Source organism: Neomonachus schauinslandi, chromosome 4, assembly GCF_002201575.2.
Source record: "Neomonachus schauinslandi chromosome 4, ASM220157v2, whole genome shotgun sequence".
Taxonomy (NCBI): Eukaryota; Metazoa; Chordata; class Mammalia; order Carnivora; family Phocidae; genus Neomonachus; species Neomonachus schauinslandi.
This window is the reverse complement of record NC_058406.1, coordinates 28,041,670-28,058,590: the sequence shown is the minus strand read 5'-3', so window position 1 is coordinate 28,058,590 and position 16,921 is coordinate 28,041,670. Positions and strand designations below refer to the sequence as shown.

The following is a 16,921-nucleotide window of genomic DNA, read 5'->3' as shown; positions in this document are numbered from 1 at the left end:
GAGGGATGATTCACTACTCGAGATTTCTTCTGTAACTTAAGCGGGGAGGTTAAGAGAAAAGAACTGCCTCACCCTCTTCCCCCTCCCTTCCCTGAATCCCAGATCCCTTCTGTTCAGTTGCTCCCATGGGGAGGCAGGGAGAGGGAGGGAGGAATGCAGCCCTGCCTGGCCTTCTGCACACTGCCTGGTGAAGCTAGATGGCCTGCTTCCCTCTGACCCTCGCTCTGGGAACCTGCTTCCTAACTGCACATCTCCTCCTCCCTCCCACCCCCACCCTGTCCCATCCAGCTCCAGGACCTTACTTCCATCTCTCACTGTCACCAAATACTTCCTACATCTAACTCCGAACCCTCTTATGAATTTCACTTTGTTTGGTCCTCAAGAGCAATTTATTCCCTCTCCTCTCTGATGCTTCTTCTGCAGGCACTGGCCAGCCTTCTCCTCCCTCCCTCTTTCCCTTCTTCCTTTCCTCCCTGCCTTCCCTTCCCTTCCTCCAACAAATACTTATGGAGTGTAATGCATTGTTCTAGGCATTGAACAACCCAGACAGTCCTTGCCCTCATGGGGTTTACATTCGACTTGGGGAACAAGACAATAAAAAATATATATACACATACATTTATATTGTGATGGCTGGTAGTGATCAACGAAAAAAGGCAGAACACAAAGGCCAGTAGCAACAAGGGATGCTGTTTTGTAGTGGGCAGTGATGACCTCTCTGAGGAGGTAACTTAGCAGAGAGCTGAATGAGGTGAGGTGGCAGGTCACATGGATATCCCCAGATGAGGGAGCAGCAAGTGCAAAGACCCCGAGGCAGGAGCATCCAGTGCGTTTATGCGGGAACACCAAAAATGAAGAACAGAGATTTGGCAATGAGGCCAGAGACGGGCAAGGACCAGACCATGCAGGGTCTAGTAGGTCACGAATAAGACTCAGTTTTGTTTTGTTTTTTTTTTATTCTACGTAGAAGGAGAAGTGACAGGTAGTTTTTTTTTTTAAGATTTTTTTTTTTTTTTTGACAGAGAGACAGCGAGAGAGGGAACACAAGCAGGGGAAGTGGGAGAGGGAGAAGCAGGCTTCCCGCTGAGCAAGGAGCCCGATGTGGGGCTTGGTCCCAGGACCCTGGGATCATGACCCGAGTGGAAGGCAGACACTTAACGACTGAGCTGAGGAGTGACATGATCTGACTTAAGTTTTTAAAGCCTCATCTGGCTGCTCTCTGCTGATTAGACTGTAGAGGGGCAAGAGTGGAAGCAAGGAAATAACCCAAATAACCCTTTTTTCTCTCAGCGAAATAACCCTCTCCCTCTGGCTGACAACAGGGAACAAATTCAGCTGGAAGTGTCACCGGCAGCTCAGGGACTGTTCAGTGAGGCAGAGCCCAGAAGTCACCAAGGTGTAATTTGTCTTTTACAAAGAGAGGAGTTAAAAGGACAGATTATAAAATTCAGCCCAGTGGGGTTTTTTTTTATAAGCATCTACTGATTTTTTTCTCTATCAGATGTTTTGTTGATCAAATTATATTCTTGACATTTTGGGGACCTTCTATGTTTTCCCAAATGCCGCCTAATGATGCCAGAGTGCAATTAAGACTAATTTGTTGGCAGAAATAATGGGAAGTTGTTCGGTTCTACGAAAGAACAAACCTCAGTGCTCTTATTATTATTATCCTTATTATTGAGGCCATTATTATTGCTCGAAGGACGTGTCAGGCTGAAAGAAGCAGGGGAAGATGAAAAACATCTGGGAAGGGAAAAGAAGGTGCCTCAGAGGAAGTCAGAGCACTTGGAGTCAAACTTCCAGAGTTCGGCTCTCACTGGCACCACCTGCTCATTGTGCGACCTTGGACGAGTGACTTAACCCCATCCGATCTCAGTCTTTTCACCTGTAAGTTGGGTGTCTTAATATTGTCTATACCATTGGATTGTTGAGGAGGAACTGAGATGAAATATTTAACTCATTGCCAGAGAGATGGGGGGGGGGTGTTGTATCAGTCATGATTAAGTTTAGTTGTGACAAACTCAAAATAATAGTGGCTTCAACAAGTAGATATTTCTTTCTTTCACCTGCAAGTCTGATGTAGGCAATAGAAGGCTGGTGCCAGGAAGCCCTCAGGGACCCAGGCTCTTTCTAGCTCCCTGGTCTAAAATAGCGGCCAGAGTTCCGCCCATCATACTTACCGTGCAGGAAGCAGGGTGAAGAAGGGAGACGAAGAGGGAGTCAAAGAACACATGGCAGCTGTCTTTAAAAAAGGCTCCCAGAGCAACCACATGACACTTCCACTTATGTAGCATTAGCTAGAACTCAGTCACATGGCTGTATCAAGCTGCAAGGGATGCTGGGAAATGTAGTCTTTATTCTGGGAGGCATTTTGTCCAGCCAGAAACTGGGGATTCTAATACAATGGGAAGAAGAGATATTGGATATTAGGAGATAAGTGGAGGTCTCTCCCACAGGAGGGAGGAAGGAGAAGGTAGGGAGACACCCACAAATACCAGATTTTGTTTCTCCTCCCTCTTTCTCTTCTCCATAGCCAGTCAACCACCAAACCCTGTTGGCTCTACATCCTAAAATTCTCTTAAATCCACTCTTTCGCCCTCCCAGTCTCCATGGAAAAAGCCCTAGTTCAGCTCCTCACTGCCCTTCATCCCAACCTGTGGTGCCTCTTCTTTACTAATGAGTTGTCTGACTGAGAGCCAATGGGGTTCTCACTGCCTACAGGATAAACTCCAACCCCCAGAGCTCAGCCTTCAAGGCCCTATAGGATGGGTCCCAGTTTCTCACTGTTTCAGCTCATACACCCTTCCTGGCAGCTGAGAAGAATGCTTTACTGTTAGTTGAATAAGCCACCTTCTCTGTCTTTAAACTTGGTTTTCCCTCCACCCTTTCTCGCTTTCCTGCTTGGAAAGCTCCTATTCATGCTTTAAAACCCACATCAAATGTCCTATGTCCTCTCTCTGTGAAGTTGTTAGGACTGTGCCACTGATTTCACTGCCCTCAAATCCATCCCTTGCTCTCCTCCTTCTCTCCTCCACCATAGGGGAAGGGGATGGCTGACTCCTACTGGCTGTGTTTAGGCTCCTGGTGAGCTGTCTTTTGGTTGGGTTTAGCAGATAAGAGGCATTGGCAGGAGACTGGAGGATAGAAGGGAGAAGCTAGGGGATGTCTCACCTTTTCTCTACCTGGGAGAGGATCTCTGGCAGCAGCTACATCTCCTGCCAGACAGTGTACCTCTCTGTGGTTCCAGATTCTGCTGGGCAGCCTTCCTGGCAGGGGCGGGGGGTCTAGCTCCCTGCAGGGCAACTCTGGTTTCTAGGATCTAGGAAAACCATCTCCTCTCACTGTCTTTCCATTCCTAGGGGTGCTGGTGGTTTCCTGCTGTTGCTAATTTTTGGATAGTGCTAATTTGACCTCTCAACTCTTCCATTACCTGTATAACCAGTATTCTGCATGAAGTTCCCATGGTGTGAAATGCCTAGAATGGTTTCTGTTTTCTTAACCAGGCCCTAAGTGAGCCAAGTGCCTGGCACAGCACCCGGCATAAAGTGTCTGTTCAATAAATAGTTGTTGAATGAATACATGAATGGAGTTTCCCTACCCCATCTAACCATGGGCTTCCCCAGCTCCTAGGTCACTGATTCATTACAGCATGCACTGAACTTGTTTGTTGACACATCTTCTCTCCCATGAGACATCGTTGGTAGTTGGGGATGTAGACACAAATATTCAGGCATCCTGACTCCTGAAAATGTTTCTTCTACTTTCTGCCTCTGGGAGCTGGGAAGGAAAGGAGAGGGGAATGGAACGGAGAGAGGTGGACGGCTCACTACAGGTCTCCCCGCCTTTCTTATTTTAACACAGGCTTTGCTTCTGGGTTCAGGCAAGGATTTATGAGTGTGTTTAGGCAGTAACACGAAGGGACCTTTGGCGAGAAATGTTCCCTGTCACGCTCTGACAGCCTATGGAGGGAGGCAGCTGAAAACATCAGAAAGGAGATTTTTCTCGAGCTAGTAGAAGCTCCAGCCCAACTGTTGCCACCCTTTAAATGCCACCTGGACATGCCTGGGGGAAGAGGGGAGACTCCTGTTTTTGGGGTGAGATGTGCTTTGTTAGAGAGGGGCACTTGGATGAGTTCTCTCAAATTTCAATTTGGGCTTCACTGAAGACAGAGCAAGGCAGTTGGAAGGAATGGAATTAGATGCTAGGAGGAACTGTTGTCTCATCCTTTATGATGATGTGAAGGTAGACTCAGGGGCAGAACCTCATTATTAGCTCCTGCCAGTCTTCCTGTTCTCTCCACTCCAGCCAAGCTGGTCTTCATTTTGTCCCTTGAATGTGCCTCAGGGCCTTTGCACCCACTGTCTTCTCTGCCTTGGCTGTTCTTCCTCTTCATTACTGGATCCTTCTTATTCAGATCTCAATTCCCGTGCTGCCTCCTCAGAGAAGGGTCCCCTGCCCACTCCATCTAAAGTGGCTGCACACCATCAGTCATTCCCAAACCATTGCCTGGTTTTATTTCTTTATTACATTTGTTATTATTTGTAATTATCGTATTTCTTTATTTCCATACCTGTTCATTTTCCATCTGAACCTACTAGATTACAGGCTTCCCCCAAACAGGAATCCTTTTCTATTATTTTTCTCACTCATCCTTGACACCCAGGACAGTGTTTGTTGCCTAGGCACTGACTAATGATTTTTTGAATGAGTGAGTAAATTAGTTACAATGCCTAAAAAGAAAACAGTGGTTCAGAAGTGACCCTGGGTGTGCTTAACTGAGATCAGTCTGGGAGGTCTTGCTGGGAAGGGGAGAGAATGGGCATAGAAACTGGACTCTGGATCATCGGTTGATTCAAGGAATTAAATGACACAGTGTCTGCAGGGTGCTTAGCATAGGGCCTGGCGCCTTATCAAGGGCTCAGTGAGTGTTGGCGGCTGTTAGGTTCAGATATGCTCCCTTCTGCTCCATGTGGAGCCCCCCCTGAGTGCGGCGTGGTGGAGTTTGGGCTCTCTGGGCTGAAGATGGGTGGGTACCAGGCCTGAGCTTGAGGGTGCCTGAGCTGGCCCTACCATGGAGGCTGCTGGACCCAGGGCCAGGGGACAGCTTGCTCCTGGGAGCTGGGAAAGACTGCCCACGTGGACAGGGAGCCTCTGAGGACCTCGTAGAGAGGCAGATGAGATCGTTGCTGAGAGTGTGGATTCTGGAGCCAGCTGCTTGAGTTTGAACCCCAGCCCTACCGTTTACTAGCTTGGCCAGTTACTTGACCTCCCTGTACCTCAGCTTTCCTATCAGTAGAGTTGGGACAACAGCAATACCTGCCCCATGGAACCTGTTCAGCTCTGTGAGGATTTCAGGAGACCATGTAAAGCACCTAGACCCGCATCTGGAATGAAGTAAGTGCTATAGGGATCGGCTGTTAACAACACCAACAACAGTGTCCCTATTAGTTCTCTGGGTGTTAGGGGCTCAGTCCTGCCTCTGTGTGCCTCCCCACCCCCACTCATTTGTTGAAACGCTGACCCCCAGTACCTTAGAAAGTGACTATATTTGGACATAAGGCCTTTAAAGAGCCGATTCAGGTAAAATGAGACATGCGGGTGGCTCCTCAGGCAATCTGACTGGTATCCTTACAAGAAGAGATGAGACATAGGGACACACCATGCAGTACAGGCCATGACAGGACCCAGAGAGAAGATAACCACGTACAAGCCACTGGGGCAGTGGGTCAAGTGGGGCAGGAGAAACCCAACCTGACGAAACCTTGATCTTGGACTTCCAGACTCCGGAACTGTGACAAAATAAATACATCTCTGTTGGTGAAGCCGCCCACTCTGTGGTCTTTTGCTATGGCAGCCTGCACAAACGAATACACTGGGTCAGGAAATCCAGAGGTCCAGAGAACTGGCTGTACCCTCACCCTCTGGGACATCGTGTTTGTGGGGACAGCCCTGGAGCAATCTAGGCCTCCCTCTGCCTGGACTTTCCTGACTCCATCCACAGCACCCCCCCATCTCAGGGTGATAGCCCTCCCTCCACGGAGGGTCATCCTTGATGGGGTCCATCACTTGGCCTGTCCGTGACTTGCTCCTCGGGTCAGAGCAGTGCTGAGGAGGCGAAGGGCATCCTTCCTGAGATCTGCCTCTGGTGATAAAGAAAGCTGGCAAGACGCCCGCCTGCGTGGGCACCTCCGCACGTCCCGCCCATCAGTCCGTGGGCCAGGGAGAAGCTCCGCTCTTTCCAATGACCTTATCAGGTTACTTCCTTCCAAACACCCACCCCGACTCCCACCTCTGCCCCGGTCCCTGGAGTTTTATATTCCCCCTTCTTCAGCCAGAGCCAATCCCAGAGAAGTAAGCAGGAATGGGCCCACCTGATTGGAGCAAGAAGTGCTGGAGGCGGGGCCGAGCCGTTGACTGAACGGAAGGGGAGCTGGCGGGGGCTGGAGCTGGGGCTGCGGGGAGAGTCTGGGAGCTTGCTGGAGGGCAAGATGGGCAGAGGCTTCGGGAGCAGCTGGTCAGCCGGGGCCTTGGCAGGGCCAGTAGCTCTGCTCAGCTGGTGAAGTGATGCTCTCCTCTGATTGAGCTAATTATGCTGATTGAATTTCCTCCTTCTCTCTCCAGTGCCTCCTTCTGCCTCCTCCTCTCTCCTGTCTCTCCCCTCCCCTCTCTCCCTTTAGAGAGAAAGGGAAAGGTTTCCTTAATGTGACTGGTAATTGTTATGCACACAGTGTCAGATGTTAATGTGAGCTGTGATTGACAGCTAATCAGCCCATCAGCTGTACAAAAAGAGTGAATAACTAGGTAATTTGATTTCCCCTGATTCCCCTGCGTGGGATGGCAGGAAAGTCTAAATTAGCAATCAGGGAGCCCGTGGCAGATCCTGGAGGGCGGTGGTGAGGATCCAGGGGCTGCGGGTGCAGCTGTAGCCTTGTGGGTCCCGGTACCTAGGGCGAGAGAGCCTCTACTGGCCTCGACTGCGTGGGGAGGAGCTTTGTGAGCTGCACAGCTAAGTGTAGAGAGAGACTGGGGCAGTGGGTCAAGTCCTTGCCCGTGAGCTGCCCCTTCCTTGGTGGCAGTGGGGGGCGGGGCGAGGGGAAGCATCAGGCTGGCCTCCGGGAGAGGGGAGGGTCCCAGGCTGGAGGGGCTCTTATCCTGTTGTCTAGGAGACCACCATGGAGGTAGATGGGATGTGGCAGCCAGGCACCTCCCACCCCCCATCCTTTTGGAGCTGGTTGCCAGGGTTTCCACCGTGTGACCCAAATTCTTCCAATTCAGGGAAATAGTTGTCCCCTCACTCAGCTTCTGGCAGATTCCATTCAGGTAAAATGGAGCACAGCAGAAGCACATGTGGATTATCTGGTCCCATGTGAAGCCATCTCTGGCCCTCTTGGGCAGACAATAGTAGCTAGACACAGCATCCCCTGGGGACCCGCGGGGGCCAAGGGACCGTGCCAAGTGTTTTGTCTGCATCCGTTGTAAAGAGGAAGGAAGATTGGGTACCTGGCTCAAACTCCCACCGTGACAAAGTGGTAGACCTGGGATTCGAACCCAAGGCAGCACCAGCTTCTCGGCTGTGGTGGCAGAGGCAGCATGAGCTGGAGTGCCCATTTTGGCCTAGCCTCAGGTGGCCTCTTACTCCTTAGAATGCCTCCCCACTCCCTGTGAGGTCTTAGCCCCTGAGACTCCCCAGCCAGAGAAATGCCCATGAGTATCTCTAGTCATATGTGAATGTTTGTCCTTTTATAGATGGGGAAACTGAGGCCCAAAGAAGACAGGACAGACCTGAGGGCACATAAAGAGCTATTGACCCAGCTAGGGCTGAAACCTAGCTCTCCTGCCCCATCCTAACAGTGTCCACCCCAGACTTCCCCTGTCTTATTGCTCCTTCCATTCCTAGCCATCCCCTTCCCAAATCCCCCCCAACTGTGGGATCCAGCAGGGAGCTGGGGTGGGGCTGGCAGCCAGCAGGGCCTGGAGATGCCCAGGGACGACTCTAGGTGGCAACAGTATGTTGCTGGGAGGGATCCAGCCCGCAGCAGCTCCACTCGCTGTCTGCAGGAGAGGCAGCTGCTTTGGGGTGTGGGGGTTGGGTTCTGAGAACACAGTGGCTGGGCCCGGGGGCCAGAAGGGCTGATGGTCCCTCCCATCCAACGCTGCCTGGCTCACCTCCAGCCTTGCAGCCCTCATATATTGCCTTTCCTGCGTGCAACTTGGGGGTACAGGTATGGTGGGGGGTTGGGACACTCTCTAATGTGGTTTCCCTAGGTCACTCAGTCCCATTCTCGGGCAGTGGGCACCCTTTCCAGTCCACACTTTGTGCGAGTGCGCATTTAGCAAGCCTGTGTGCGTGTACAGACACTTGGGTGTGCGTGAACATTTGTCCTTACTTGGTGCTCACGGACCAGTGTGCAAGTGGGCTGTGCAAGTGGGCTCCCCGGCGCATACACTGAAGTGTACCCGACCCGTGCTCATGCAGCATGCTGCAGCCTGTGTGTGGGGATCGGGACCCTTCCACGGGCCCCAGAGGAGTTGGGGAAGCTGGGCCTTCTTAGACCAGCCACTTGGATGCCCAGAGAGGGATGAGGGGTCTGGGAAGAGACAGGAGGCAAGAGCCACAATCTTGGTCCTCAAGGATGCTTGGGGGGCTCAGTTTAGAGGGAAGCGACAGCCTGTTGGGGCAGGAATTGGTGTGAAAGCCACGGATCGTGGCCTTGACCTTTAGAGGCTCAAGGGTGGGGAAATGGCCTCGGGAGGGGCTGTGGTCAGACCTGAGTCAAAAAGAGGTGACGTCCAGTAGGGGTGGCATTTGGAAGAGCCACATCCCTGGGGACAGTTGCGGAGCCTGTTTTGTTCCAGCCTACGTGCTGGCTAGTGAGGGGTGGTTGACCTGCATGTACAGAAGAAACGGGCTCAGACGGACACGAAAAGATGTTGCTCAAGGTCACACACTTAGGAAGAAGAAAGCTTACCCTTGCTTCCCTGCAGGACCCAGCAGAGGCAGAAGGAGGCAGAAGGAGGCAGAGAGAGGAGGGGGAGGAGGAGGGAGCGGGAGCTGCAACCCGTCAGGAGTCAGAGCTTCCACGAGGCGCACAAGGGCAGAGTAGAGTTGAACCCGCCAAGCTACTGAACTCAAATATTTACTTGTCTTTCAGCCAACAAGTGTTTACTGGCAAAGTGCTATGTATGAGGCACGACCTCGGTGAACCCAACAGCTTACCGTCTGCTCTTGTGGGGCTTACTGTCTGCTGCTGGCGCGTGTCCGTGCACGTGTGTGTGGTGGGGGAGGTGGGCGATGCTAGTCACAACACCAGCAGGAGTGATCATAGCTCACATCAGCCGAACTCTTATTAATTCCTTTGATCCTCTCCACAGCCCTGTGGTGCTGCTCTGTTCTCCCCATTCCACAGATGGGAAAATAGAGGCACTGGGAAGGTAAGCAACTTGCCCTAGGTTGCACAGCTAAGAGGTAATAGGGCTGACTTCTGAACCTGGGCTGTTTGGCTTCGGGGTCAACACTTTTCCTCTTCATACAATACTTACTAGCAAGTCGTGATGGGTGCTGTGGAAAAAGGATAAAGGGGAGGCTGACGGTGTGACATATCTGCAGGGCCGGCTTCTGGGCTGTTGAGGCCAGTCGGCTTTGTGCTCGCCCTCCGCCCTCTGTGGTCCCTGCCTGCCGCCAACCCCGATGTTTCCTAGTGACATTTCTGTGGTCTGGCTGCTCTGGGCGGCGAGCTGTCCCCTGGGGCAGCTGGCCACACCTGAAGGGAAGGCTGACAGGGCCTCGGCTGTGAGAAGCATTTAGATTCTGCCCCTGAACTCGTCCCTCTCACTTCTTCCCCTCAACACCAGGTGCTGCCCCGACACTCTACCACACAAGAAGCTGGTGGGGTCTGAGGCTCCTGCCTCGCGTCTCCTTGGGGCTGGGGCTCTGGGATCCCAGACTCATGGGCTCCATCTCTGGACTCCTGCTCAGCTCCTCCTTGCAACCTTGGCGTCCCCACAAAGGCCAACTCCCCAGCAGCGCTGGGCATTTCCAGGGTGACCTTACCCACTCCTGACCCAGCCTGACCCTCAGGCTCATGCTCTCCTCTGGTGGCGTCAGGGAAGACCCTGTTGACCCACTGACACAGTGTCATGGCATGTCACTGGAAGTTGGTTCATGTACCCATTTTTCAGATGAGGGAACTGACGCTTGGAGAGGGTGAGTGCCTTGCCCAAGGTAAGAAGTAGAGCTGACCTCCTGGGATCCAGAGTCCGTACCCTAGAGAGAGAAAGACGTGCTGTCCCCATGCCTCCTTGTTCACCTCCTCTGTCCCAGAGGTTGGCTGAAAGCCCAGCACAGGGCATCTGTTTGGGTGGAGGGGCCTTCCTGGTAAAGCTCATCTGAGAGGCATGGGGGAGCTCTTGTCTCAAGTCCGAGACTGGATGGCTAGTGTGGGTTGAGGTGAGGGAGGGGAGAGGGGATATTTAGGAGAAACTGAGTCAGAGGCCAGGCACACGAGGACTGGGCTGGGTCAGGACTGTGAACTAGAGGCAGGAGGGCAGGGACACTCAGGGCTGTCCTGCACAAACAGGGAGGCCAGGGAACTGGGCAGTTTTGCTCGAGAGCCCTCCCCAGTGGCAGGGCTAATGGGGTGGGTGGGGATGGAAGGGACAGCCATAGTGGCTCCTGCCCTTGTCCCATCTCCTGCCATTTTCACTTGGGAGTGGAAAGCAGGGAACAGAGATGTCCTATGAATTGGCAGATGCAGTGAGTCAGGAAGAGGGACCCAGGTGTCCTGGCTGCCAGCCCAGGGGCACCTGATAGCCCCAGAGGACCCTGCTTCCCTAGGGTCAGCCAGCCAGCCCAGGGCTGCATGGTCTGTCGCATTTGGCCACAGGGCCATGCATGGTGGGGTGCTGCTCGGACGGCTGGACCTCCGCCTGGGGAAACGCTCCCATGTGCAGACGCACTCGCAGACATGTAGCCGCCCCCGCCCCACCCATTTACACACAACCCACACGCAGATACAGGAGCACAGATGTCACAACCCAAAGATGTACACAATCACACAGACTCGCACGTTTATGCCCACTGGCCCTCATGGGAGGGCCACACCGTGTACTCACTATAGTCTTTTATACACGCATAGCTCTCTCTCAATCTCTCTCTCTCTCTCTCTGTCACACACACACACATACAGCACAGCACAACCAGGTGAGTGGGGAGCCAGGCACCTGGAGTTCTGTTCCTGCTTTGTCCTTGCTCTGTGACCTTGAACTAGGTCGCCCATTATTTTAAAGCCTTTCCTGGTAGCTCTCCCCATCTCACGCCTCCCCCAGAACTGAACACCCCACCCAGCACGGGCCCTATCTCCGCACCGAGGCTCCTTACGCTGCTGCCTCCCCCAGAACGGAAACCCCTCCACAGGGGCTGTCTGAGCTGCCAACAGGTAGGTGCTCCGCCCGTGCCCTCCACACATGTGATGGAGTCATTTCGCTTTCAACAGGCCTTGACTCCTCCTCCCAGCCCTGAAACTCACTGCTTCTCACTGAAGCTCTTGTTAAAAGGTAGATTCTGGGGCGCCTGGGTGGCTCAGTTGGTTAAGCGACTGCCTTCAGCTCGGGTCATGGTCCCGGAGTCCTGGGATCGAGTCCCACGTCGGGCTCCTGGCTCGGCGGGGAGCCTGCTTCTCCCTCTGACCCTATCCCCTCTCATGCTGTTTCTCTCTCTCTCTCTCAAATAAATAAATAAAATCTTTTTTTTTTTTAAAAAAAAAAAGGTAGATTCGGATTTTGCAGGTCTGGGGGCTGAGATTCTCCATCTCTAACCAGCTCCTGGGTGATATGATCCCGCGGACACACTCTGCTGCAAAGCTCATTCCTCCAGGCTGACCCTTTGCAATCCAGCATTCCCTCTGCCACCTCCCCCAAAAGGCCTCCAGTCTTGGCGTGCTCACTGCTAGGGACAGGAATGTCACTACCTGGAGGGCAAGATTTCCTTACCATCTAGATCCTGGAACTCAAATTCTCCTTCCCCCACCAGGTTGAGCTCCATCTCCAGGTAGCCTTCAGGGATGACAAACAAAAGTCAAGGGCTTCTGGACTACTCTCCTCCTAGCTGGGCAGCCATGGTTCCTTCAGTGTGCCTGGGGCTATTTCCTTTGCACATTCAGACGTTGGTAAGGTCCTCCTAATGTGTGATGAGAACTGCATGCAACACTCTACAGAGGTCTGGCCAGAGCAGGTGCAGGGAGGCAATCACCTCCCTTAATCTATAAATCATACTCCTATTGACATAGCCTAAAAGTTAACTAAATTTCTTCAACAGCTGCCTCATTCTGCTGGCCCGTATTTACCTTGTGGTCACCACAGGACCCCAGAGTTTTGCCCTCACACAGCTCCTATCATATAACTGTCCTGGTGAGTGACAGTTCTGTTACACAGCAGTCCTGAGGAATGTGGTTTGTAGTCAGTAAGTGGGGTCTCCTCCTTCCTCCCTCCTGACCATTTACTGACTCAGAGATCTGGGCAGTTGCCTTGCTGGCTGGCCCATTGCTGTGTTCTCTCCAGCAGGTTTGGCGTCCCCTCTGTGTTTTTGTCCTGCCTGTTTCCCTCCACCCCATCATGGTTCAGAAACTACAAACTCACCCCTTGCTTCTTTGTCTCTCTTGTATTTCTGGAACCAGCTATAGTAGGGGAAGGTCTAAATTAGGGAGCCTGATACAAATGCTAACCCATCTTTTCCCAAGGGACCACTTTGGTCCCCTGGGGCCTTGAAGACCTACCATGTGCCATGCAGGGGGCAAGGCGTGACTTGAATGTGTTGTATGCCTGACTCAAAGTTCTACAGAAAGAGGGGCAGGAGGAGGTGGGATGAATTAGAACACTTCATTCATCCATCCATTCATTCATTCATCCAGTAAGTATGTGTTGAGCACCTACCCTGGCCAGGTACTGCTGTGAGCACTGGGGAAACAAGAGAGACTAAGATAGGAGAAGCTTCCATATTCGGGAGCTAATGACGTTCAATTGGGGTGACAGACATGACAACTGGATAAAGATAGAAGGGGAGAAGCCAAGGAGGGAGACGGGGGAAGGAAGCCACTTCAGTCAGAGACAGTGTAGCACACTGGTTAAGGACCCAGACTCTGAAGCTAGAATACCTGTGTTCGAACCCTCACCCTCTCTGCGTGGCTCTTGATGAGCTCCATGCCTCAGTTTGCTGACCCTTAGGTTGTTATAAAGTACATGGTGCCATGCCTGTCACCTCGTGGGTGCTTCTTACTACATGGGGTGGTCTAAGAAGCTTTCTTGGAAGAGGTGATATTTAAGGTTGAATAGGAACCAGACATATACAGATCAGGAGAAAGAAGAACAGCAAGTGCAAAGGCCCTGAGGCAGGAAAAGGTTTGGCTTGTTTTGGGGAATTGAAAGAAGGCCTGTGTGGTTGGAGAGGGCGAGTGAAGGGAGAGGAGATCAGATTCAGGAGGGGCCAGTCAAGTTGTCTGGTTTGGAGGTCATTGTCCCTGGTTGGATTCTAAACTAAGGCCAATGGGGCATCAATTAAGGGTTCTAAAGTTTCAGACCTGAGTGTGCTGTGGTGTGGGAGAGGTCCGCAGGGAGCCAGGAAGAGGTCGGCAGCCAACCCTAGGCAGGGCTCTGAGCCAAGGCCATAAACCCAGCCAGAGACTTGTTCCAATAAGGTTGGTGGGAGAAGCGCCTCCCCACTGTTCCTGAATCTTCTTAATCCACCGGGGCCTTGAAGGGAGAAGCAAAGAGGCCCAGAGGGGAGCTTCTGAGGGATGTTATTTTGCATCTTAATTGCATGCTAAGCAGGCCCGTGGGCAGGGCCAGCTGCCGAGACTTAGCTGCCACCAAACTCCGGTGACTCAGGCCACAGAGCCTTAAAATATTTATTTTTTGCTGCATTTGGAATTCAGTGTCTGCAAGGGAACCACCACTGGGAAGCAGCACGCAGAAGTGGGTACCTGTTGGCAACAGCAGTCTGGAAACAATGCAGGGCCGCGCGGGTCCTGCCTCCTGAGCATGCCTGCGGGGTGCTCCTCTGCGTTGGTGGCAGGTGCCTGGCTTGCTCAGCTGGCCGGCCATCCCAGGCCCCTCCCATAGATCACGGCTCCCTCCATTACAAACTGATTTTCCACTTTGTAGCCTGGGCGCCTGGTTTGCAGCCCATCTCACATTCCTTTTGGGTCCATTAGAGGGGAAAAAAAAAATCTAACTTCGTGTCCTGGACACATGAGGATGTGAGTGGGCGTATTCTGGGAGTGTGTATGTACAGTTGCATTGACATGGAGCCCCGACTATCCCCAGGGGTGTGTGGCGGTGGGCGGGGGCACAGTTAGCAGGGTGGTTCAGATGGTGGAGGAGCTGTAGTTCACTCCCACCCTTGCCAGCCTGCAACCTTGGCCAAAGCACCATACCCCACTGCCCTTCATCTGAAAAATGGGGCGGAAACCCCCACCTCACAGGACTGTCCTAAGTCTTAGATGAGGTTACTTACCCATGCAGAGCACTTGGCCCAATGCCTGGCTTGGCTGGTCCTGAGGTCTCCATAAATGGTGGATATTATTATTGGTGCATTCAGTAGGGTGTGAGCCAGGCTTACAGGGGCGGGCCCCCATATGACCCGTGGGGAAGCTGACCACAGACTCTCGGACACCTGGATCCTGGCGAAGGACTCAGGCTGGCAAAGTTATGCAGCAACACTCTCTCCTCCTAGGCATGACTGCTGGTGGGGATGGGGCTGTGGGGGAGCTTCAACGTTTGATGACTCAGTTCCAGCTTTTTTATTTCGGAGAGTCTGCTGAGGCAGGGAGCGGGGCTGGATTACCATGAAGTGCTCCTAATTTGCACAGAGAGATAAGGAGCTCATCATAACTGAGGGGGGGGGACTGTTATTTCCAAGCAGCTGCTGCAAGCTGGTCCTAGGTGAGCCAGAATCTCTGCGCTGGGGGTGGGGGTGCCTGTGCTCACTCTGCCTCAGTGGCCCTGCGAGAGGTGATCTCCGTCCTGGCCATCATGGCAGGAGGTGGCAGGGGAGGGACAGACACTCCTAGACAGAGGTGCTTGGGAGAGAGACATGGATGCAGAGAAGCCTGAACTCATATTTCTGAAAACTGGACAAGTTACTGAGTTTTGTGAATGCCTGTCCTGCCCAAGGATTACAGGGTTATAAACTGGAGGCTGGGCTGCCATGTATCTGTGCCCTCCCCCAGGCACTCCCCCCACTTTGAACCTGACTGAGGGCCTACGGGGAGCATGATCCAGATGCTTTTATTTACTAGGCTTGCTCAGCCTACAGTCTGGGCTCCTGCCGCTGAAGGGACAGAAGGCAGATCCTGGGAAGGATTTTGTGAGGAAGCATCAAGAGGGCCCTATGCAATCCTAGCCTCAGGTGGCCTTTAGGGAGAGGCCTCTGGCTGATGCCCCCTTTCCCTGCTTGGAGCCCCAGCAGACACTGGCTGCACCTGACAGGGAGAGATAAGTTGCTGAACTTTCTTGGGCTTGGGAGGAGGTCAGGTGGGCAGCCGAGAGGTCTAGGGGACTTCATTCTGGGGGGAACAAGCTCATCACATCTGAGCATGGACATTGTCTCGAGGGACAGCTGCAGAAGAGGAGACCTCTCAGGGTGGTTGGGGCCATCTCCCTGGGCGGCAGGAAGGACGGCTCTGCCAGGGTGGAGGTCTTGGAGCCGAGCGATATGCAGTGAGTGGGCTCATGGAAGCCGCCTCTCCACCGGTCTGTCCTGTTGCCCTGTGGGTGCCTCAACATGAGCAGAGTGGGCCGTGGCTGCAGAGTGGCAAGAGCACTGGATGGGAGTCCAACCTCCATCCAGTCCGTAAACATTTATTGAGCACCATGGGATTACCCCATTCAATCCCACACCAGCTCTGTGAGGTGCACACTCGTTCCGTGGTTCATTGATTCTAAGATACAGTCTTAGAGGTGGGAAAGGTGTTTTGGTCGGTGAGGTTATATTGGGGAGCATTTTTCCTTCTCAGCGGTCTATGCAACAGTGGCATGTTTTACATGAATGGTTCTATGAAATACAGAATTCTCCCAATTTTGCAAATAAGGAAATAATAATTATAATAGTGTTAATACACTTGTTAAGTGTTGAACACATGCCTGGTGCTAGATTAAGAACTTTATTATTGTTGTTATTATTTCTACTTTGCAGATGAGCAAACTGAGGCTGAAGAGCACTTGGGGTCACACAGAGCATGAATGGTAGGGCAGGGATTGGAACCAAATCTGGCTTGAGCGCGGCTCCCTGGGTTCTGGATACACTGGGGAGGTCAGTGCGTCCATCTGCTCTGGGGGAGAGCTGTGAGCAGGGCAAATGTGGTGCTGGCCTGCTCAGACCGTCAGCAATCTGGTGTGGGTGAGGTAGCCTTGCGGGCTGAGATGGCTTTGGGGGTCCTTGAGGAACTGCTGCTGAGGGTGGGGTCAAGAAGGAGGCGTGTCCAGTATTTTTGCTTTAAGCGTCTTCGCTGCTAGCATTTTCACCCCATAACTAATTCAGGGTGAGGCAATTTTGCCCTAAAGCATAAAAAATAACTGGTTGATGGTTAGGTTTGACAGTTTGTTTCATCGACTGGTTGGTGGTTTGTTTTCATTTCTCCACTGACACAATCCTCCCATTTTTATATTATATAAATCTTAGCCCTCATAATGGTCTGGACTGTGATGCAGAGTTTGAACTCACATTTCCCAGAGGACTTTGGAACGACCATCAAGGGACATGTGACAAAATGCCAAGAACGAGCAACAGTGGAGAAGGATTTCACATCACAATACAAAGTTCATTTACGAACATGCATCCTAGTTTTTGGAAACAGATACTTCTGAAGGAAGAAATTTCAGTGAAAATCGAAGAAGTGCGATGCTGAACAAGAAGTGGAATCCACAAGCA

At 52.4% G+C, this 16,921-nt stretch overlaps 1 long non-coding RNA gene across 1 annotated transcript in view; it reads left to right on the top strand.

Moving 5' to 3' along the window:
• The window catches only part of LOC110574906, a 64,697-nt gene extending 47,994 nt beyond the window's left edge, over positions 1-16,703 (top strand). The window contains exon 3 of the long non-coding RNA XR_002479990.1: positions 16,673-16,703. This is a non-coding gene — a long non-coding RNA (uncharacterized LOC110574906). The remainder of the gene's footprint in view (positions 1-16,672) is intronic.
• The last annotated feature ends 218 nt before the right edge of the window (positions 16,704-16,921 follow it).